This window comes from Hordeum vulgare, chromosome 2H (genome assembly GCF_904849725.1).
Source record: "Hordeum vulgare subsp. vulgare chromosome 2H, MorexV3_pseudomolecules_assembly, whole genome shotgun sequence".
Classification (NCBI taxonomy): domain Eukaryota; kingdom Viridiplantae; phylum Streptophyta; class Magnoliopsida; order Poales; family Poaceae; genus Hordeum; species Hordeum vulgare.
The window spans coordinates 158,296,142-158,317,390 of NC_058519.1; the positions used below are offsets into that span (position 1 = coordinate 158,296,142).

The window sequence follows — 21,249 nt, forward strand, 5'->3', positions numbered from 1 at the left end:
GCTTTGTAGACTGGGCTCATAATCTAAAGTTGCTCCTGCAAGCCGGGAAGAAGGATTATGTCCTTAATGAAGCGCTAGGAGATGAATCACCCGCTACGTCTAGCCAAGATGTTTTGAATGCCTGGTTAACACGTAAGGAGGACTACTCAGTAGTTCAATGTGCAGTCTTGTATGGCTTAGAACCGGGACTTCAACGTCGCTTTGAGCGTCATGGAGCATATGAGATGTTCCAGGAGTTGAATTTTATCTTTCAGAAGAACGCCCGAATCGAGAGGTATGAGACCTCTGATAAATTCTATGCTTTCAAGATGGTGGAGAATTCGTCTGTCAGTGAACATGTGCTCAAAATGTCTGGGTACTCAAACCGCCTAGTTGAGCTGGGGATTGAACTCCCGCAAGAGGCTATCACTGACAGAATTCTTCAATCACTGCCACCTAGCTATAAGAGCTTTGTGTTGAACTATAACATGCAAGGGATGAACAAGTCACCCGACGAGTTATTCGCGATGCTGAAAGTCACAGAGTCAGAACTCCGGAAAGAGCATCAAGTGTTGATGGTCAATAAGACCACTGGTTTCAAGAGAAACGACAAAGGCAAGAAGGGTAACTCCAAGAAGAGCGGCAAGCTTGTTGCCAATCCGACGAAGAAACCCAAGGCTGGACCTAAGCCAGAAACAGAGTGTTATTATTGCAAGGGAATGGGTCACTGGAAGCGCAACTGCCCCAAGTATTTGGCTGATAAGAAGGTGGCCAAGGAAAAATCAGGTATATTTGATATACATGTTATTGATGTGTACTTAACAAACTCTCATAGTAGTGCCTGGGTATTTGATACCGGTTATGTTGCTCATATTTGCAACTCGAAACAAGAACTGCGGAATAAACAAAGGTTGGCGAAGGATGAAGTGACGATGCGCGTGGGAAATTGTTCCAAGGTTGATGCAATCGCCGTCGGCACAATCTCACTTCAGTTACCATCAGGATTAGTTATGAACTTAAATAATTGTTATTTAGTGCCTGCGTTAAGCATGAACATTATATCTGGATCTTGTTATTGCGAGACGGTTACTCGTTTAAGTTAGAGAATAATGGTTGTTCTCTTTCTGTGAGTAATATCTTTTATGGTCATGCACCCAGTGTGAAAGGATTGTTCATATTGAATCTTGATAGTGATGATACACATATACATAACATTGAGACCAAAAGATGTAGAGTTAACAATGATAGCGCCATGTTTTTGTGGCACTGCCGCTTAGGTCATATTGGTGTAAAGCGCATGAAGAAACTCCATTCTGATGGGCTTTTGGAGTCACTTGATTTTGAATCACTTGACACGTGCGAACCATGCCTCCTGGGCAAGATGACTAAGACTCCATTCTCCGGAACAATGGAGCGTGCAAGTGACTTGTTGGAGATCATACATACCGATGTGTGCGTCCGATGAGTGTGGAGGCGCGCGGCAGATATCGTTATTTTCTCACCTTCACTGACGATTTGAGTAGGTATGGATATATCTACTTGATGAAGCACAAGTCTGAAACGTTTGAGAAGTTCAAGCAATTTCAGAGTGAAGTTGAAAATCATCGTAACAAGAAGATCAAGTTCCTATGTTCTGATCGTGGGGGTGAGTATCTGAGTTTCGAGTTTGGTGCTCACTTAAGACAATGTGGAATTGTTTCACAGTTGACACCGCCAGGAACACCACAGCGTAATGGTGTGTCCGAACGTCGTAATCGTACTTTGTTAGAAATGGTGCGATCTATGATGTCTCTTACCGATTTTCCGTTATCGTTTTGGGGTTATGCATTAGAGACAACTGCATTCACTTTAAATAGGGCACCATCAAAATCCGTTGAGACGACACCATACGAGCTGTGGTATGGCAAAAGACCAAAGTTGTCGTTTCTTAAAGCTTGGGGATGTGATGCTTATGTCAAAAAGCTTCAGCCTGAAAAACTGGAACCCAAAGCGGAAAAGTGTGTCTTCATAGGTTACCCAAAGGAGATGGTTGGTTACACCTTCTATCTCAAATCCGAGGGCAAAGTGTTTGTTGCTAAAAACTGAGCTTTTCTTGAGAAGGAGTTTCTCTCGAAAGAATTGAGTGGGAGGAAGATAGAACTTGATGAGGTTGTCGAACCTCTAATCCCTCTAGATAGTGGCGCAGGGTAGGGGGAAACCTTTGTCGAAGCGACGCCGGTTGAGGAGGAAGTTAATGATGATGATCATGAAACTTCAGATCAAGTTCCTATCGGACCTCACAGGTCGACAAGATCATGTACTGCTCTTGAGTGGTACGGTAATCCTGTCTTATCAAACATGTTGTTAGACAACAATAAACCTATAAATTATGAAGAAGCAATGGTGCGCCTGGATTCCAATAAATGGCTGGAGGACATGAAGTCTGAGATAGGATCTATGTATGAAAACAAAGTGTGGACTTTGGAAGTATTACCTGAAGGCCGCAAGGCTATTCAGAACAAATGGATCTTTAAGAAGAAGACGGATGCGGACGGTAATGTGACCGTTTATAAAGCTCAACTTGTGGCAAAGGGTTTTTCACAAGTTCAAGGAGTTGACTACGATGATACGTTCTCACCGGTAGCGATGCTTAAGTCCGTCTGAATCATGTTAGCAATAGCTGCAATTTTTCAATTATGAAATTTGGCAGATGGATGTCAAAACGGCGTTCCTTGACGGTTTCTTAAGGAAGAGTTGTATATGATGCAACCCCAAGGTTTTATCGATCCAAAGAATGCTAACAAAGTAAGCAAGCTCCAGCGATCCATTTATGGACTGGTGCAAGCATCTCGGAGTTGGAATAAGCGCTTGGATGAGGTGATCAAAGCATTTGGGTTTATACAAGTGGTTGGAGAATCTTGTATTTACAAGAAAGTGAGTGGGAGCTCTGTGGCATTTCTAATACTAGATGTGGATGACATTTTGCTGATTGGAAACAACGTGAAATTTTTGGAGAGCGTAAGGGATTACTTAAATAAAAGTTTCTCAATGAAGGACCTAGGAGAAGCTGCTTACGTTCTAGGCATTAAGATCTATAGGGATAGATCGAAGCGCCTGATAGGACTTCCACGAAGCACATACCTTGATAAAGTTTTGAAGAAGTTCAAAATGGAACAGTCCAAGAAGGGGTTCTTGCCAGTATTACAAGGTATAAAATTGAGTAAGACTCAGTGCCCAGCAACTGCGGAAGATAGCGAAAAGATGAGTACCGTCCCCTATGCTTCAGCCATAGGTTCTATCATGTATGCAATGTTGTGCACTAGACCAGATGTCAGCCTGGCCATAAGTATGGCAGGCAGGTTTCAAAGTAATCCAGGAGTGGATCACTGGACGGCGGTCAAGAATATTCTGAAGTACCTGAAAAGGACTAAGGAAATGTTTCTCGTTTATGGAGGTGATGAAGAGCTCGTTGTAAAGGGTTACGTCGACGCAAGATTTGACACTAATCTGGATGACTCTAAGTCTCCAACCAGATATGTATTTATTATTAATGAGGGTGTGGTAAGCTGGTGCAGTTGCAAGAAAAGCGTCATAGCAGATTATACATGTGAAGCGGAGTACATGGCTGCCTCGGAGGCAGCTAAGGAGGGTGTCTGGATAAAGCAGTTCATGACGAATCTTGGAGTTGTGTCGAGCGCACTGAATCCAATAACTCTGTTCTGTGACAACACTAGTGTCATTGCTTTAGCAAAGGAACCAAGGTTTCACAAGAAGACCAGACACATCAAACGATGCTTCAACCTCATCCACGACTACGTCGAAGGGGAGGACGTAAATATTTGCAAAGTGCACATGGATCTGAATGTAGCAGATCCGCTGACTAAACCTCTTCCACGAGCGAAGCATGATCAACACCAAAACTGTATGGGTGTTAGATTAATAACAATGTAAATCACATAGCGATGTGAGGAGTAGATTATTGACTCTAGTGCAAGTGGGAGACTGTTGGAAATATGCCCTAGAGTCAATGATAAAATAGTTATTATTATATTTCCTGTTTCAAGATAATCGTTTACTATCCATGCTATAATCGTATTCAATGAAAACATAGATACATGTGTGGATACATAGACAAAACAATGTCACTAGCAAGCCTCTAGTTGGCTAGCCAATTGATCAAGGATGGTCAAGGTTTTCTGACCATATGCAAGTGTTGTCACTTGATAACTCAATCACATCATTAGGAGAATCATGTGATGGACTAGACACAAACTATGAACGTAGCATGTGATGGTGTCATTTTATTTCTATTGTTTTCTGCGTGTCAAGTATTTATTCCTATGACCATGAGATCATATAACTCACTGACATCGAAGGAATACCTTGTGTGTATCAAACGTAGCAACGTAACTGGGTGACTATAAAGGTGCTATACAGGTATCTCCGAAGGTGTCCGTTGAGTTAGTATGGATCAAGACTAGGATTTGTCACTCCGTTTGATGAAGAGGTATCTCGGGTCCCACTCGATAATACAACATCACTAACAAGCCTTGCAAGAAATGTGACTAAGTGTAAGTCACGGGATCTTGTATTACGGAACGAGTAAAGGGACTTGCCGATAACGAGATTGAAATAGGTATACAGATACTGACGATCGAATCTCGGGCAAGTAACATACCAAAGGACAAAGGGAATGACATACGGGATTACATGAATCCTTGGCACAGAGGTTCAACTGATAAGATCTTTGTAGAATATGTAGGATCCAATATGGACATCCAGGTCTCGCGTCATGTCTACATAGTTCTCGAACCCGCGGGGTCTGCACACTTAAGGTTCGATGATGTTTTAGTATAGTTGAGTTATATGTGTGGTTACCGAATGTTCTTCGTGTTGGTGAATGTCGCATGGGAAACAAAAAATTTCCTACGCGCACGAAGACCTATCATGCTGATGTCCATCTACGAGAGGGGATTTCCGATCTACGTACCCTTGTAGATCACACAGCAGAAGCGTTAGTGAACGCGGTTGATGTAGTGGAACGTCCTCACGTCCCTCGATCCGCCCCGCGAACCGTCCCACGAACCATCCCGCGATCCGTCCCACGATCCGCTCCGATCTAGTGCCGAAAGGGACGGCACCTCCGCGTTCAGCACACGTACAGCTCGACGATGATCTCGGCCTTCTTGATCCAGCAAGAGAAACGGAGAGGTAGATGAGTTCTCCGGCAGCGTGACGGCGCTCCGGAGGTTGGTGGTGATCTAATCTCAGCAGGGCTCCGCCCGAGCTCCGCAGAAACGCGGTCTAGAGGAAAAACCGTGGAGGTATGTGGTCGGGCTGCCGTGGCAAAGTTGTCTCAAATCAGCCCTAATACCTCAGTATATATAGCAGGGAGGGGGAGGGAAGAGGCAGCCTCAAACCCTCAAGGTTTGGCCGAAATTGGAGGCGGAGGAGTCCTACTCCGATCCTACTTGGAGTAGGATTCCACCTTCCCACTTGGAAACTCTTTCCACCTTGTGTTTTTTCCTTCTCAAACCTTATGGGCCTTAGTGGGAACTTATTCCAGCCCACTAGGGGCTGGTTTATCTCTTCCCATAGCCCATGAGACCCCTTGGGGCGTGACACCCCTCCCAATGGTCCCCGGCACCCCTCCCGGCACTCCCGGTACACTACCGATGAGCCCGAAACTTTTCCGGTGACCAAAACAGGACTTCCTATATATAAATCTTTACCTCCGGACCATTCTGGAGCTCCTCATGACGTCCTGGATCTCATCCGGGACTCCGAACAACATTCGGTAACCAACCATATAACTCAAATACGCATAAAACAACGTCGAACCTTAAGTGTGCAGACCCTGCGGGTTCGAGAACTATGTAGACATGACCTGAGTGACTCCTCGGTCAATATCCAATAGCGGGACCTGGATGCCCATATTGGATCCTACATATTCTTCGAAGATCTTATCGGTTGAACCTCAGTGTCAAGGATTCATATAATCCCGTATGTCATTCCCTTTGTCCTTCGGTATGTTACTTGCCCGAGATTCGATCGTCAGTATCCGCATACCTATTTCAATCTCGTTTACGGGCAAGTCTCTTTACTCGTTCCGTAATACAAGATCCCGCAACTTACACTAAGTCACATTGCTTGCAAGGCTTGTGTGTGATGTTGTATTACCGAGTGGGCCCCGAGATACCTCTCCGTCACACGGAGTGACAAATCCCAGTCTCGATCCATACTAACTCAACGAACACCTTCGGAGATACCTGTAGAGCAACTTTATAGTCACCCAGTTACGTTGCGACGTTTGATACACACAAATCATTCCTCCGGTGTTAGTGAGTTATATGATCTCATGGTCATAGGAACAAATACTTGACACGCAGAAAACAGTAGCAACAAAATGACACGATCAACATGCTACGTCTATTAGTTTGGGTCTAGTCCATCACATGATTCTGCTAATGATGTGATCCCGTTATCAAGTGACAACACTTGCCTATGGTCAGGAAACCTTGACCATCTTTGATCAACGAGCTAGTCAACTAGAGGCCTACTAGGGACAGTGTTTTGTCTATGTATCCACACATGCACTGTGTTTCCAATCAATACAATTATAGCATGGATAATAAACGATTATCATGAACAAAGAAATATAATAATAACTAATTTATTATTGCCTCTAGGGCATATTTCCAACAGTCTCCCACTTGCACTAGAGTCAATAATCTAGTTCACATCACCATGTGATTCCAACGAATCCAACACCCATATAGTTATGGGGTCTAATCACGTCTTGCTCGTGAGAGAGGTTTTAGTCAACGGTTCTGAAACTTTCAGATCCGTGTGTTCTTTTACAAATCTTTATGTCATCTTATAGATGCTGCTACTATGTGCTATTCGGAAATACTCCAAATATCTACTCTACTATACGAATCCGTTTCACTACTCATAGTTATTCGGATTAGTGTCAAAGCTTGCATCGACGTAACCCTTTGCGACGAACTTTTTAACCACCTCCATAATCGAGAAAAATTCCTTAGTCCATCAGTTACTAAGGATAAATTTTGACCGCTGCTAGTGATTCAATCATGGATCACTCTTTGTACCTCTCAACAGACTTTGAGTCAAGGCACACATCAGGTGTGGTACCCAGCATGGCATACTTCAGATTCTACGGCCAAGGCATAGAAGACGACCTTCGTCTATTCTCTTTATTCTGCCGAGGTCAGGTTTTGAGTCTTACTCTAATTCACACCTCACAACGCAACAAAGAACTCCTTCTTTGCTGATCTATTTTGAACTCCTTCAAAAACTTGTCAAGGCATGCGTCTTGTTGAAACTTCTATTAAGCGCTTTCGACTATCTCCATAGATCTTTGATGCTCAACGTTCAAGTAGCGCAATCCAGGTATTCCTTTGAAAACTCCTTTCAAACAACCTTGTATGCTTTACAAAAATTCTACATTACTTCTAATCCACAATATGTCAACCACATATACTTATCAGAAATTCTATAGTGCTCCCACTCACTTCTTTGGAAATACAAGTTTCTCACAAACCTTGTACAAACCCAAAATCTTTGATCATCTCATCAAAGTGTATATTCCAACTCCGGGATGCTTGCACCAGTCCATTGAAGGATCCCTGGTGCTTGCATACTTGCTAGTATCTTTAGGATCGACAAAACCTCCTGGTTGTATCACATACAATGTTTGCTCAAGGAAACCGTCGAGGAAACAATGTTCTGACATCCTATGTGCAATATTTCATAAATAATGCAGCAACTACTAACATAATTCTAATAGACTTTTAGCATCGCTACGAGTGAGAAAGTCTCATCATAGTCAACTGTTTGATCTTGTCGGAAACATCTTTGCGACAAGTTGAGCTTTTCTTAATAGTGACTTATCACCATCATCGTCTGTCTTCCTTTTAAAGATCCATCTTTACTCAATAGTCCTATGACCATCAAGTAGTTCTTCCAAAGTCTACACTTTGTTTTCATACATGGATCCTCTCTCGGATTTCATGGCTTCCAGCCATTTGTCGGAATCCAGGCCCACCATTGCTTTCTCCATAACTCGTAGGTTCACTGTTGCTCAACAACATGACCTCCAAGACAGGGTTACCGTACCACTCTGCAGTAGTAGCGATCTTGTCAACCTACGAGCCTTGTAGTAACTTGATCCGATGCTCGATGATCACCATCATCAGCTTTCACTTCAATTGGTGTAGGCGCCACAGGAACAACTTCCTGCGCCCTGCTACACACTGGTTGAAGTGATGGTTCAATAACCTCATCATGTTCTACCACCCTCCCACTCAATTCTTTCGAGAGAAACCTTTCCTCGAGAAAGGATCCGTTTCTAGAAACAAACACTTGGCTCTCGGATCTGAGATAGGAGATGTACCCAACTGTTTTGGATATCCTATGAAGATGCATTTATCCACTTTGGGTTCGAGCTTATCAGACTGAAACTTTTTCACATAAGTGTCGAAGCCCCAAACTTTCAAGAAACGATAGTTTAGATTTCTCTAAACCTCAGTCTATACTGTGTCATCTCAACGGAAATACGCGGTGCCCTATTTAAAGTGAATGCGGTTGTCTCTAATGCATAACCCATAAACGATAGTGGTAATTCGATAAGAGACATCATAGCATGCACCATACCAAATAGTGTGTGGCTATGACGTTCACACACATCATCACACTATGATGTTCCAGGTGGCATGAACTGCGAAACAATTTCCACATTGTCTTAACTGCGTACCAAAGCTCGTAACTTAGATATTCATTTCTATGATCATATTGTAGACAGTTTATCCTTTTGTTACGACGAACTTCACTCTGAAACAGAATTGAACTTTTCAATATTTCAGACTTGTGATTCATTAAGTAAATACTCTTGTATCTACTCAAATCGTCATTGAAGTAAGAACATAATGATATCCACTACGTGCCTCAGCACCCATTGGACTGCATACATCAAAATGCATCACTTCCAACAAGTTACTATCTTGTTTCATCTCAATGAAAACAAGGCCTTGCTCATGTGGTATGATTTGCATGTCACTAGTGATTCAAAATCAAGTGAGTATAAAGATCCATCAGCATGGATCCTCTTCATGCAATTTATACCAACATGACTCAAGCGGCAGTGCCACAAGTGGTACTATCATCATTACCTCGTATCTTTTGGCACCAATATCATGAACATGTGTAACACTACGATCGAGATTCAATAAACCATTGAAGGTGATTATTCAAGCAAATAGAGTAACCATTATTATCTTTAAATGAATAATCGTATTGCAATAAACATGATCCAATCATGTTCATGCATAACGCAAGCACCAAATAACAATTATTTAGGTTTAACACCAATCCCGATGGTAGAGGGAGCGTGCGACGTTTGATCATATCAACCTTGGAAACACTTCCAACACGTATCGTCACCTCGCCTTTAGCTAGTCTCCGTTTATGTGGTAGCTTTCATTTCGTGTTACTAATCACTTAGCAACCGAACCGGTATCCAATACCCTCGTGCTACTAGGAGTACTAGTAAAGTACACATCAGCATCATGTATATCAAATATACTTCTTTCGACTTTTGCCAGCCTTCTTATCTACCAAGTATCTAGAGTTGCTCCGCCTCAGTGACTGTTCCCCTCATAACAGAAGCACTTAGTCCCGGGCTTGGGTTTAATCTGGGGTCTCTTCATTAGTGCAGCAACTGCTTTGCCGTTTCACGAAGTATCCCTTCTAGCCCTTGCCTTTCTCAAAACTTAGTGGTTTTACTAACCATCAACTATTGATGCTCCTTCTTGATTTCTACTTTCGCAGTGTCAAACATTGTGAATTGCTCAAGGATCATTGTATCTATCCTTGATATGTTATAGTTCATCACGAAGCTCTCACAGCTTGGTGGCAGTGACTTTGGAGAACCATCACTATCTTATCTGGAAGATCAATTCCCACTTGATTCAAGCGATTGCCGTACTCAGATAATCTGAGCACACGCTCAACGATTGAGCTTTTCTCCTTTACTTCATGGACAAAGAATCTTGTCGGAGGTCTCATACCTCTTAACAAGGGCACAAGCATGAAATCACAATTTCATCTCTTTAGAACATCTCTTATGTTCCGCGACGTTTCAAAACGTCTTGGGCGCCTTGCTTCTAAGCCATTAAGTATTTTGCACTGAACTATCGTGTAGTCATCAGAAACGTGTATGTCGAATGTTCACAGCATCCACAGACGACGCTCGAGGTGCAGCACACCGAGTGGTGCATTAAGGACATAAGCCTTCTGCGCAGCAACGAGGACAGTCCTCTACAAAGTTTGCTACTATCAACTTTCAACTAAATTTTCTCTAGGAACATATAAAAACAGTAGAGCTATAGCGTAAGCTACATCGTAATTCGCAAAGACCATTAGAGTATGTTCATGACAATTAGTTCAATTAATCATATTACTTAAGAACTCCCACTTAAAAAGTACATCTCTCTAGTCATTTGAGTGGTAAATGATCCAAATCCACTATCTCAAGTCCGAACATCACGAGAGTCGAGAATAGTTTGAGTGGTAAGCATCTCTATGCTAATCATATCAACTATATGATTCATGCTCGAACTTTCGGTCTCATGTGTTCTGAGGCCATGTCTACACATGCTAGGCTCATCAAGCTTAACCCGAGTGTTCTGCGTGTGCAACTGTTTTGCACCCATTGTATGTGAACGTTGAGTCTATCACACCCGATCATCACGTGGTGTCTCGAAACGAAGAACTGTCGCAACGGTGCACAGTTGGGGAGAACACAATTTCGTCTTGAAATTTTAGTGAGAGATCACCTCATAATGCTACCGTCGTTCTAAGCAAGATAAGGTGCATAGAGGATTAACATCACATGCCATTCATAAGTGACATGATATGGCCATCATCATGTGCTTCTCGATCTCCATCACCAAAGCACCGGCACGATCTTCTTGTCACCGGCGTCACACCATGATCTCCATCATCATGATCTCCATCAACGTGTCGCCATCGGGGTTGTCGTGCTACTCATGCTATTACTACTAAAGCTACATCCTAGCAGTATAGTAAACGCATCTGCAAGCACAAACGTTAGTTTAAAGACAACCCTATGGCTCCTGCCGGTTGTCGTACCATCGACGTGCAAGCCGATATTAACTATTACAACATGATCATCTCATACATCCAATATATCACATCACATCGTTGGCCATATCACATCACAAGCATACCCTGCAAAAACAAGTTAGACGTACTCTAATTGTTGTTGCATGTTTTACGTGGTGACCATGGGTATCTAGTAGGATCGCATCTTACTTTCACAAACACCACAACGGAGATATATGAATTGCTATTTAACCTCATCCAAGGACCTCCTCGGTCAAATCCGATTCAACTAAAGTTGGAGAAACCGACACTCGCCGGTCATCTTTGAGCAACGGAGTTACTCGTAGCGATGAAACAGGCACCCGCCCGTCATCTTTATGCAACGAGTTGCATGTTAGTCGATGAAACCAGTCTCTCGTAAGCGTACGAGTAATGTCGGTCCGAGCCGCTTCGATCCAACAATACCGCGGAATCAAGAAAAGACTAAGGAGGGCAGCAAAACGCACATCACCGCCCACAAAAACTTTTGTGTTCTACTCGAGAAGACATCTACGCATGAACCTAGCTCATGATGCCACTGTTGGTGAACGTCGCATGGGAAACAAAAAATTTCCTACGCGCACGAAGACCTATCATGGTGATGTCCAACAATACCGCGGAAACGCGATCTAGAGGAAAAACCGTGGAGGTATGTGGCCGGGCTGCCGTGGCAAAGTTGTCTCAAATCAGCCCTAATACCTCAGTATATATAGGAGGGAGGGGGAGGGAAGAGGCAGCCTCAAACCCTCAAGGTTTGGCCGAAATTGGAGGTGGAGGAGTCCTACTCCAATCCTACTTGGAGTAGGATTCCACCTTCCCACTTGGAAACTCTTTCCACCTTGTGTTTTTTTCCTTCTCAAACCTTATGGGCCTTAGTGGGAACTTATTCCAGCCCACTAGGGGCTGGTTTATCTCTTCCCATCGCCCATGAGACCCCTTGGGGCGTGACACCCCTCCCGATGGTCCCCGGCACCCCTCCCGGCACTCCCGGTACACTACCGATGAGCCCGAAACTTTTCCAGTGACCAAAACAGGACTTCCTATATATCAATCTTTACCTCCGGACCATTCCGGAGCTCCTCGTGACGTCCTGGATCTCAGCCGGGACTCCGAACGACATTCGGTAACCAACCATATAACTCAAATACGCATAAAACAACGTCGAACCTTAAGTGTGCAGACCCTGCGATTTTGAGAACTATGTAGACATGACCCGAGTGACTCCTCGGTCAATATCCAATAGCGGGACCTGGATTCCCATATTGGATCCTACATATTCTCCGAAGATCTTATCGGTTGAACCTCAGTGTCAAGGATTCACATAATCCCGTATGTCATTCCACTTGTCCTTCGGTATGTTACTTGCCCGAGATTCGATCGTCAGTATCCGCATACCTCGTTTACCGGCAAGTCTCTTTACTCGTTTCGTAATAAAAGATCCCACAACTTACACTAAGTCACATTGCTTGCAAGGCTTGTGTGTGATGTTGTATTACCGAGTGGGCCCCGAGATACCTCTCCGTCACACGGAGTGACAAATCCCAGTCTCGATCCATACTAACTCAACGAACACCTTTGGAGATACGTGTAGAGCATCTTTATAGTCACCGAGTTACGTTGCGACGTTTGATACACACAAAGCATTCCTCCGGTGTTATTGAGTTATATGATCTCATGGTCATAGGAACAAATACTTGACACGCAGAAAACAGTAGCAACAAAATGACACGATCAACATGCTACGTCTATTAGTTTGGGTCTAGTCCATCACATGATTCTGCTAATGATGTGATCCCGTTATCAAGTGACAACACTTGCCTATGGTCAGGAAACCTTGACCATCTTTGATCAACGAGCTAGTCAACTAGAGGCCTACTAGGGACAGTGTTTTGTCTATGTATCCACACATGCACTGTGTTTCCAATCAATACAATTATAGCATGGATAATAAACGATTATCATGAACAAAGAAATATAATAATAACTAATTTATTATTGCCTCTAGGGCATATTTCCAACACTTCGGACTCCCGGATGAGATCACGGATGTCACGAGGGTTTCCGGAATGGTTCGGAAACGAAGATTGATATATAGGATGGTTTCATTTGGTCACTGGAAAGTTTCGGGCATTATCGGCAGTGTACCGGGAGTGACGAATGGGTTCCGGGTATTCACCGGGAGGGGCCCACCCACCCGGGAGTGAGCCCAGTGACCCTAGGGTGGCGCACCAGCCCTTAGTGGGCTGGTGAGGCCAGCCCAATAGGGCCATGGCGCCACAAAGTAAAAATACCAAAGGAAAGGAAAAAAGGAAAGAGGGAGGTGGGAAGGAAGGAGTGGAATCCTTCCCCCAAACCGAATTGGGGTGGGAGTCCACCTCCTCCCTTCGGTCGGTGCCCTTGGGGCTCCCTTGAGCCCCAAGGCTAGCCCCTCCACCCTCCTATATATACTGGTGGTTTTAGGGCTTTTGAGACACAACTTTGCCACGTGCAACTCAAACCTATACCACGTAGTTCTTCCACTAGATCGGATTTCTGTGGAGCTCGGATGGAGCCCTGCAGGAGTAGATCATCACCACCACCGTAGCGTCGTCACGCTGACGGAGAACTCATCTACTTCTCTGTCTCTCTTGCTGGATCAAGAAGGCTGAGATCGTCATCGAGATGTACGTGTGCGGAACGCGGAGGTGACGTTCGTTCGGCGCTAGATCGGAACGGATCGTGGGATGGATCATGGGACGACGGTGATTTGAATCACGAAGTTGTACCACTACATCAACCGCGTTTCTTAACTCTTCCCGCTTAGCGATCTACAAGGGTATGTGGATCTAATCTCCTCTCTTAGATGGACATCACCATGATAGGTCTTCGTGTGCGTAGGATTTTTTTTTTCCCATGCAACGTTCCCCAATAGTGAATGCCAAGATGCTCGGATGATAGCAGATTTTCTAGAGAAGAGAATTGAAGATGTTTGTAAAGAGAATGTTGTCCAAGTTGTCACCGACAATGGTGCTAACTACAAGGCAGCGGGCAAGCTTCTAATGGAGAGGATTCCTACACTATATTGGAGTCCATGTGCATGCCATTGCTTGGACCTAATGTTGGAAGATATAGGGAAGCTAAAGGCATTTAAGAAGCCTATTGCAAGGGGTAGACGAGTCACTACTTTCATCTAGAGGCATGGTAGAATTCTTAGCTAATAAGGAAGGCCACGGGTAGGCTGGATCTTATGAGACCCACAGCCACTTGTTTTGCCACATCCTATCTTGCTCTCAAGAGTTTGGTCACCCACAAGCAAGCTTTGAGGTCTCTATTTACATGTCAAGCATGGGTTGGAAACAAATTGCAAAAATAGAGGCTGGTTTGAATGTGCAAGAGATTATACTTTCCGCGGAATGGCTTTGCTCAAGAAGATCATTGACATTGTTGATAAACGTTGGGAGACTCAAATGGATCATCCATTGTATGGGGCTGCTTTGTTTTTTAACCCTGGAAAGTTCTTCTCTATTGTCAAGAGGGGTGATGACGCCCTAGTTGGGGAGCTAAGAAGTTGCTTTAATGATGTCCTTGCAAAAATGGTACTTGATGTCGAAACTCGCAAGAAGATTGATACACAATCTGTTCTCTATGAGGACCAGTGAGGAACCTTTGCTAATGTGATGGCAATCCAAAACATTTCAAAAACAAACTCGTAAGTCAACTCAAGTAAATTTGAGCAAGAAAAGCTATTTAATTTCAGCTAGTTATTTTCTATACAAACTCCTAATGCATTTGGGTTTTTACCATTTAAGTTGATTGGTGGCGTTCATATGGTGGTCGAGCAATTGAGCTACAAAGGTTTGCAAAGCATATTGTTAGGCTTTGTGCTTCATTATCCGGTTGTGAGAGGAATTGGAGCACATTTGAATTTGTGAGTAGCTTCTTTCTCTTTATATCAACAAGAGCAAGTTAACTTCTTTCTCTTTATTCACTCCATTTGCTATTTGTAGATGCACACAAGGAAAAAGAATCGTTTACGAGTTCAAAGATTGAATGACAATGTCTTTGTTTCATACAACCGGAAGAACATGGCTAGGTTAAAAAAGGCGTGAGAAGATGGGTGACAAAAGCTATGATCCTCTTATCATTGAGGATTTTGCTTGGGGCAATGAGTGGGTTGACCCAACAATACCTCCAGCCCAATGTGCTCGAGGGTGTCCCAATGACATTTCATGGGAGCTTGTTGATGAGGCTGCTGGTGCAAGTTCGTCGCTACGAGGTCGTAGTTTTCCTAGAGCTACAACCATGGAAAGGAGGCACTCAAATGCCAATATCCAGTACGAGAGGCAGCGCAAAAGGTCTACTCCATCACAAACATTTCATCATGAAGATGATGAAGACGATGACCAAGAACAACACTCAAGTATCCCCAATGGAGAGGATGATGATTCATACTTTCCTCAAGATGATGTTGCTGTGACCGATGATGAAGAAGATCCAACTAGTGTTGGCCAAGATGGTGAAGGCAACACAAATGCTACCATGGATGAGTTTGATGATGGCTATTGAGCATTGAGAGTGGACAACCTTGCTTATGAGTTCATTGTGTTTGCCTGTTTGGAACCTATTTTATGTTGTAATTTGTGAACCTAATTTATTTTGTGTTGTGGAATTGTGGTTGTGGAGAGCTAGACCTATTTGCTTTTGCACTCATGTTTGTCATCTTATTTGCTTTTGCACTTGTACTCTCATTTACTCTTTGTTTTCCTTTCGAGTGGTGGTTTGTTAAGTACTTAAGTCAAGTTTTAACCATGTATGTTCCATCTTTATGCAGGTTTCTATTGTGGAATAAAGAAATGGGAAGAAAGATGAAAAAAATGGATGTTGTTGGGCTCACCAATCAAAAAATTCAAGGTATTTCGACTATCTATGTCAAGTGCTCCAGTCGTTTTATTCATCATCGATTGTTCAGAAAATGAACTAAGGCGTCGTCTCGCCTCACGCTTTAAGCGCCTAGGCGTTGAGCCCCCCCCCCAAAGCCTTAACACGCCTCGACGTCTTAAAAAGTTCTCGGAAAGGGGGGCACATTTTTTCGGGAGAGGCAGAGTCTTGCTTCCGCGAGAGCCATGGTTTTGCCTTTGTGAGAGGCACGTCCGTGCCTCTCGAAAAGGAAAAAATGCGCTCTTTCACGTGAGGCACGGTTTTGCCTTCGTGCCAGGCACGGCCGTGCCTCCTGGAAAGGAAAAACACGAAATAATGTGTTTTGTCTTTTTTATCGCGAGAGACACGTTTTTTTGTCCTTTTTTCATGAAAAAAGAAGTTCGTCAAAACCTATCAACATGGAATCTAGTTTCGAATATCTCGACGCGAAAAATCCAACGGTAAGAACGGTTCGAGATTTGGACGCACAGTTTAGGAGATAAAACATTTTGAATGAACGAATTTATGAAAAAAGGGAAAACTCCGAGGTTGCGACAAGTGACGCGTACGCAGTGTGCCACTTATCGCGACCTAGGATGGGATCCTTAAAAGGAGTACTCGCTAATTAGTGATTTCGTAATTTCATGGATCCGTGGTGAGCACATGCAAGTTGCCACAATTATTTTCTAATTTTCTTCAAGCTTCCAAAACTGTTTTATTTTATTTTAAAAAAAACCAAGCACATAACTTCGAATTTTTGTCCAAAAGGACCACTTGCCGAGTGCATTTGCCCAAAAGGACCACCTATGGCTGAAATCGACGAAAAAGACCCCACCCCTCCCTGGCGGCAGGTGCGCCAGGCGACACGTGCCACCTGCCGCCACCGGCTGAGGCGGCTGGGGCCTGCCGCCACGGGCACAGGTGGCCGGCAGGGCTGCCGCCACGAGGCCAGGCGACCGACGCCAGATCCCGTTCCCGCCCCGCTGCAACGTAACGGCGACAGAGAGGTGGGCCCTACCGCCTCGGCCCCAGGCGGCCGGCCGAGAATCCCGGTTCCTGCGTGAATGGCCTCGGAGTCAGCGCAGTTGCTCTAAAAAATTTCCCGCTCTAAATTTTCCCGCCACAAGCATGCGGTATTAGGCCATGCTTTGGATGTAGTCCCTCCGTTCCAAAATATAAGACCTTTTAGGTATTTCACTAGGAGACTACATACGGAGCAAAATGAGTGAATCTATACTCTAAAGTATGTCTATGTACATCCGTATGTAGTTTATAGTACAATCTCTAAAATGCCTTATATTTAGGAACGGAGGGAGTATTTTTTTACGAAATACTCCCTCCGTTCCTAAATATAAGTCTTTTAAGAGTTTGTACTAGAAGACTACATATGGATGTATATGGACTCATTTTAGAATGTAGATTCTGTCATTTTGCTTTGTATGTAGTCATCTAGTAATATATCTAAAAAGACATATATTTAGGAACGGAGAGAGTACACTTGTAAAAATAATACACACCTTTGTAAAATATTGCACTTGTAAAAATAGAACGGCATTCCAAGCAGGGCCTAAAGGCTGATTGCACTAACTGAGGATGTCTGTTGTATTTGTTCCCGCCACATGCACGCGATAACGACGGACGAGCAGTGCAATTTTTTCCCGCCTAAGTTTCCCGCGTTATTTTCCCGCCTAAGTTTCCCGCTGAAGTTTCTTGTTTTCGCACCGTTTTTTCCCGCGTAGACATCCGGCAGAGCCTATAAAAGGAGGCAGGGAGTGAAACTCTCTTCACCATCAGCCAGACTTCAAAGCACCTGCACCTCCATAGTCAGTATGAGTTTGCCTTGTTCGGATCAGAGCATTAGGCCTAGGAAAATGCAGAGTGCAAGCTTGCCTCGGGGGGTGGAAGCAGTTCGATGTTGGTGCGGAGATGTCTGCAAGGTGAAGGAGGTGACGGATTTTTCAGATTGGTTGGGCATGAAGTTTTTCATGTGCGCCAATTATGAATCTGATCCACCCGAATCTATTTCTGCGTACATCAGGCCTCCAGTATGCTCAAGTCATCCAGATTATTGTTTACTTGATATTATTGTTTACTTGAATCTGATCCATCCTTTAGTCTCCTCCTCCTCTCTGCATGTACTATCGTTGGATTGACACGGAAATGCCGGACTGGGCGGTGACCGAGATTCGTGAAAGAGGTCGCCGTGCATGGGCTAGCTTGGACTTGGAAGAGTGTCGTGAGAAGGCTGAAGCAGAGGAGAAAGCAGAGCAGAAGAAAGAGTGGGAAGATTACTGTGTGGAGCAGAGGGCTTTTATTGATGAGATGATAAGGAAAAATCAAGAAGAGAAACTTCGGCTGGAGGAGGTTTACAAACAGTGGGAACAGGCTCGTGAAGCTGAGAGGGAGAGAAAGAGAGAAAGGGCTCGTGCCGCAAAGGCAGCAGAAGAAGCTCGTGATGGAAAAGGAAAATATCCACGTTGGACTCAGTAGATTTATTTTATTGTATGTTAATTTGTGTTAGTTGTATCTTAATTTCTGCAAGTTGTATCTTAATTTCGGCAAATTGTATCTTATTTTGAGCAATGTCTATCTTAATTTCGGCAAGTTGTATCTTCATTTCCGCAATGGGTATCTTAATTTCAGCTACGTGTATGTTCATTTTATCCCGCCATTTATTTCCCGCCTCGCTTTCCCGTCATTTTTTCCCGCGTATAGCTTTGCCGCCATTTTGTTCCCGCCTCGCTTTCCCGCCCTCGCTTTCCCGCCTCGTTTTCCCGCCATTAGTTATTCGTCTCACTCTGCTGCACCTATAAAACCCCCTCCAGACCAAGGTGGGTAAGGAGTGTCCTGAAAATGTCTCATCATCCTTTCGATCGTAGTTTTCACAGTGGTATGTCCGAGTGTCTTCTGCGCTTAGCTAGAAATTTCAAGATAGATAATAGAATAGTTTCATGGGACGAACTCATCACTAGTGACACGCTACTGAATGAGGTTGCCCACGCATTAGCTAGGAAGGGGTGGTCTGCAAGGACATATGAGGAGATTCGGAAAGAACTTCTGCGGTTGAATGAAAGATGGAAGAAGAAAGGCCAACACATACGCGGTGGAGGTGGAGTAAAACATCCCTTTTATGGATTGACGATAGTGAGGACGAAGACGATATCTTCATGCCGAGTACCAAGGACAAGAGCGCATCATCGACGAAGGCCAAGAGTAGCGCTTCGTCAAAGGGCGAGAGCTCTGCATCGTCGAAGGATGACGACGACTTTATGTAGTTTTTTTATGAACTCTACATCTTAATGTATCTTATTTTATGTATGTTATTTTATGAATCTTATTTTATGTATCTTATTTTATGGAAGCAACTTTAAATTGGAAAACTGCGTCGAAATATATCGAGAACTTTTATTTCATGAAACTACATAGATGTCTTGTACGTACATCTGAAAGTTTGAAACTGACATAGAGAGATGCAATAGTTCGCACACATACATAGACGAATCACCCTATGCGACGACGACCAGCTGGCCTTGCCCGATGACCGGAGGGTGACAATCGTTCAGGGGGTCTGTGTTCACGAAGACCACGGCCGTACTGTCCCTCGTGTTCCTGTGTCTGCGACTCATGCATAGGTGGTGGAGTCTGAAATCCATATCGAGATGATGATTCTAAATTGTAGGTGAATGGCTGTGACTCAGAATTGATATAAGATGGACCAATAACGTCCTGCCCGAAAAAATCATTTATCATTCCTGGGAGCGTGCATTGAGTATCATGGGTTTCTGTGAGTATTTCTTTCTGTACGCCACGTTGGGTATGTTCATCTCCCCATGATGGATCATAAATTTCCTGCGTCGAAAAATTGTGTTTAAAATAAACTGTGTGTAAAAAAATGATGTGTAAATAGAAGTTATGTAATTGCTTATTATAATTGTACATACCTGACCGCTGTTGTAGCTTTGTGCTCCCTCGCTTGTCTCAGCCCAACGATTCTCCTCGGGCATCCTAATCCCTCGCGTGGGCAGATATGGCTGAGATCCTTGAGTGTGTGCACCATATGCTGTATATGCATCCTGCTCCATGAAATGAGTCTGTTCGGGCGTCAAACCTAAATCTGGAGCATTTACCTGTGATGTCTTCCCATGTATTGGTAGAGACGAGTCATGTCGTGGAAGTGTCGGCGTAGTATTAGGACCCTCTCCCCACCTCATGGACGACGACGGCGCCGCACTCGGTCTAGCTGTCCTCGGTTCCGGAATGTTGTAAGGTGCAGTGACAACGTCGTTCTCTGTACCGCATCTCGTAAACCTTGTGCTGACGAATTCGCTATTTTTTTAAAGAAGGACCTGCCTTTAGGATCAATTCCCTGGGCTCGCATTACTTCCCTCGCCATCGCTTGTACTTGGGTGCAAATATCAATCTGAAAAAAATCGTTGTTCGTTGGTTGAATTGTTCATGAAATGATGGACCTGAATAGCAAGATGTTGATGATTACCGCGGAGTCACGATAGTAAGCTGATGATGTGTCTATCCGTCTCTGCAACTGTTCCATATGCGTTGGATGTGTTGGCATCGTAGGTGGTTCACTCGTCAGTCTAGTACGCGTGCTCATGCGATACCAATTATAGTACGCTTCTGTCGTAGTTGCATCGTACGTTCTGCATAAATAAATTAACATTAGTAAAGTTACATCATATTCTGTATTTTATAAGCACATAATTAAATTAACATTAGTAAAATTACCGTTGCTGAGGCACTATATTTTGTAGAGCTTCATTATTCCACTGATTTATCCATTGAATGTTTTCTGCATTCCAGTCCACACCAGATCTGCCCATATTGCTCATCCTGAAATTATAGATAACAAAAAAATTCAAGAATAGGTGATGGAATATCTATTTAGCTAGGTCACATCTTACTTACTTATGAGTTTCTTCGTCGATACATCTTGGAACCGGTGGTGGAATATCTTGATATAGACCGAATTGTCTCATGACACGGTCAGGATTGTACGGTTCCACAAACCATAGATAGAGTAAATTGCAGCGAGTCATCCAGAAGGCACTATCTCTCACGCATTCCACTGGCATGTGTTGCGAACCAAATACCATATCAATGTGCGCCTCGGTCCACGGGTTCCATGTTATTAGTGAGTCGTTAAGAAGCTCAAACTGATCATGGTATATGGGGTAACAATTTTTTGCAATTTTA

General features: G+C 43.8%; 1 long non-coding RNA gene across 1 annotated transcript; it reads right to left on the reverse strand.

The window, feature by feature from the left end:
- Positions 1-20,422: 20,422 nt before the first annotated feature.
- LOC123429834 lies at positions 20,423-20,864 on the reverse strand. Its single transcript, XR_006622758.1, has 3 exons — positions 20,782-20,864; positions 20,534-20,696; positions 20,423-20,458 (listed from the first exon to the last, which is right to left on the reverse strand). It is a non-coding gene; the product is annotated as an uncharacterized LOC123429834 (long non-coding RNA).
- Positions 20,865-21,249: the final 385 nt, after the last annotated feature.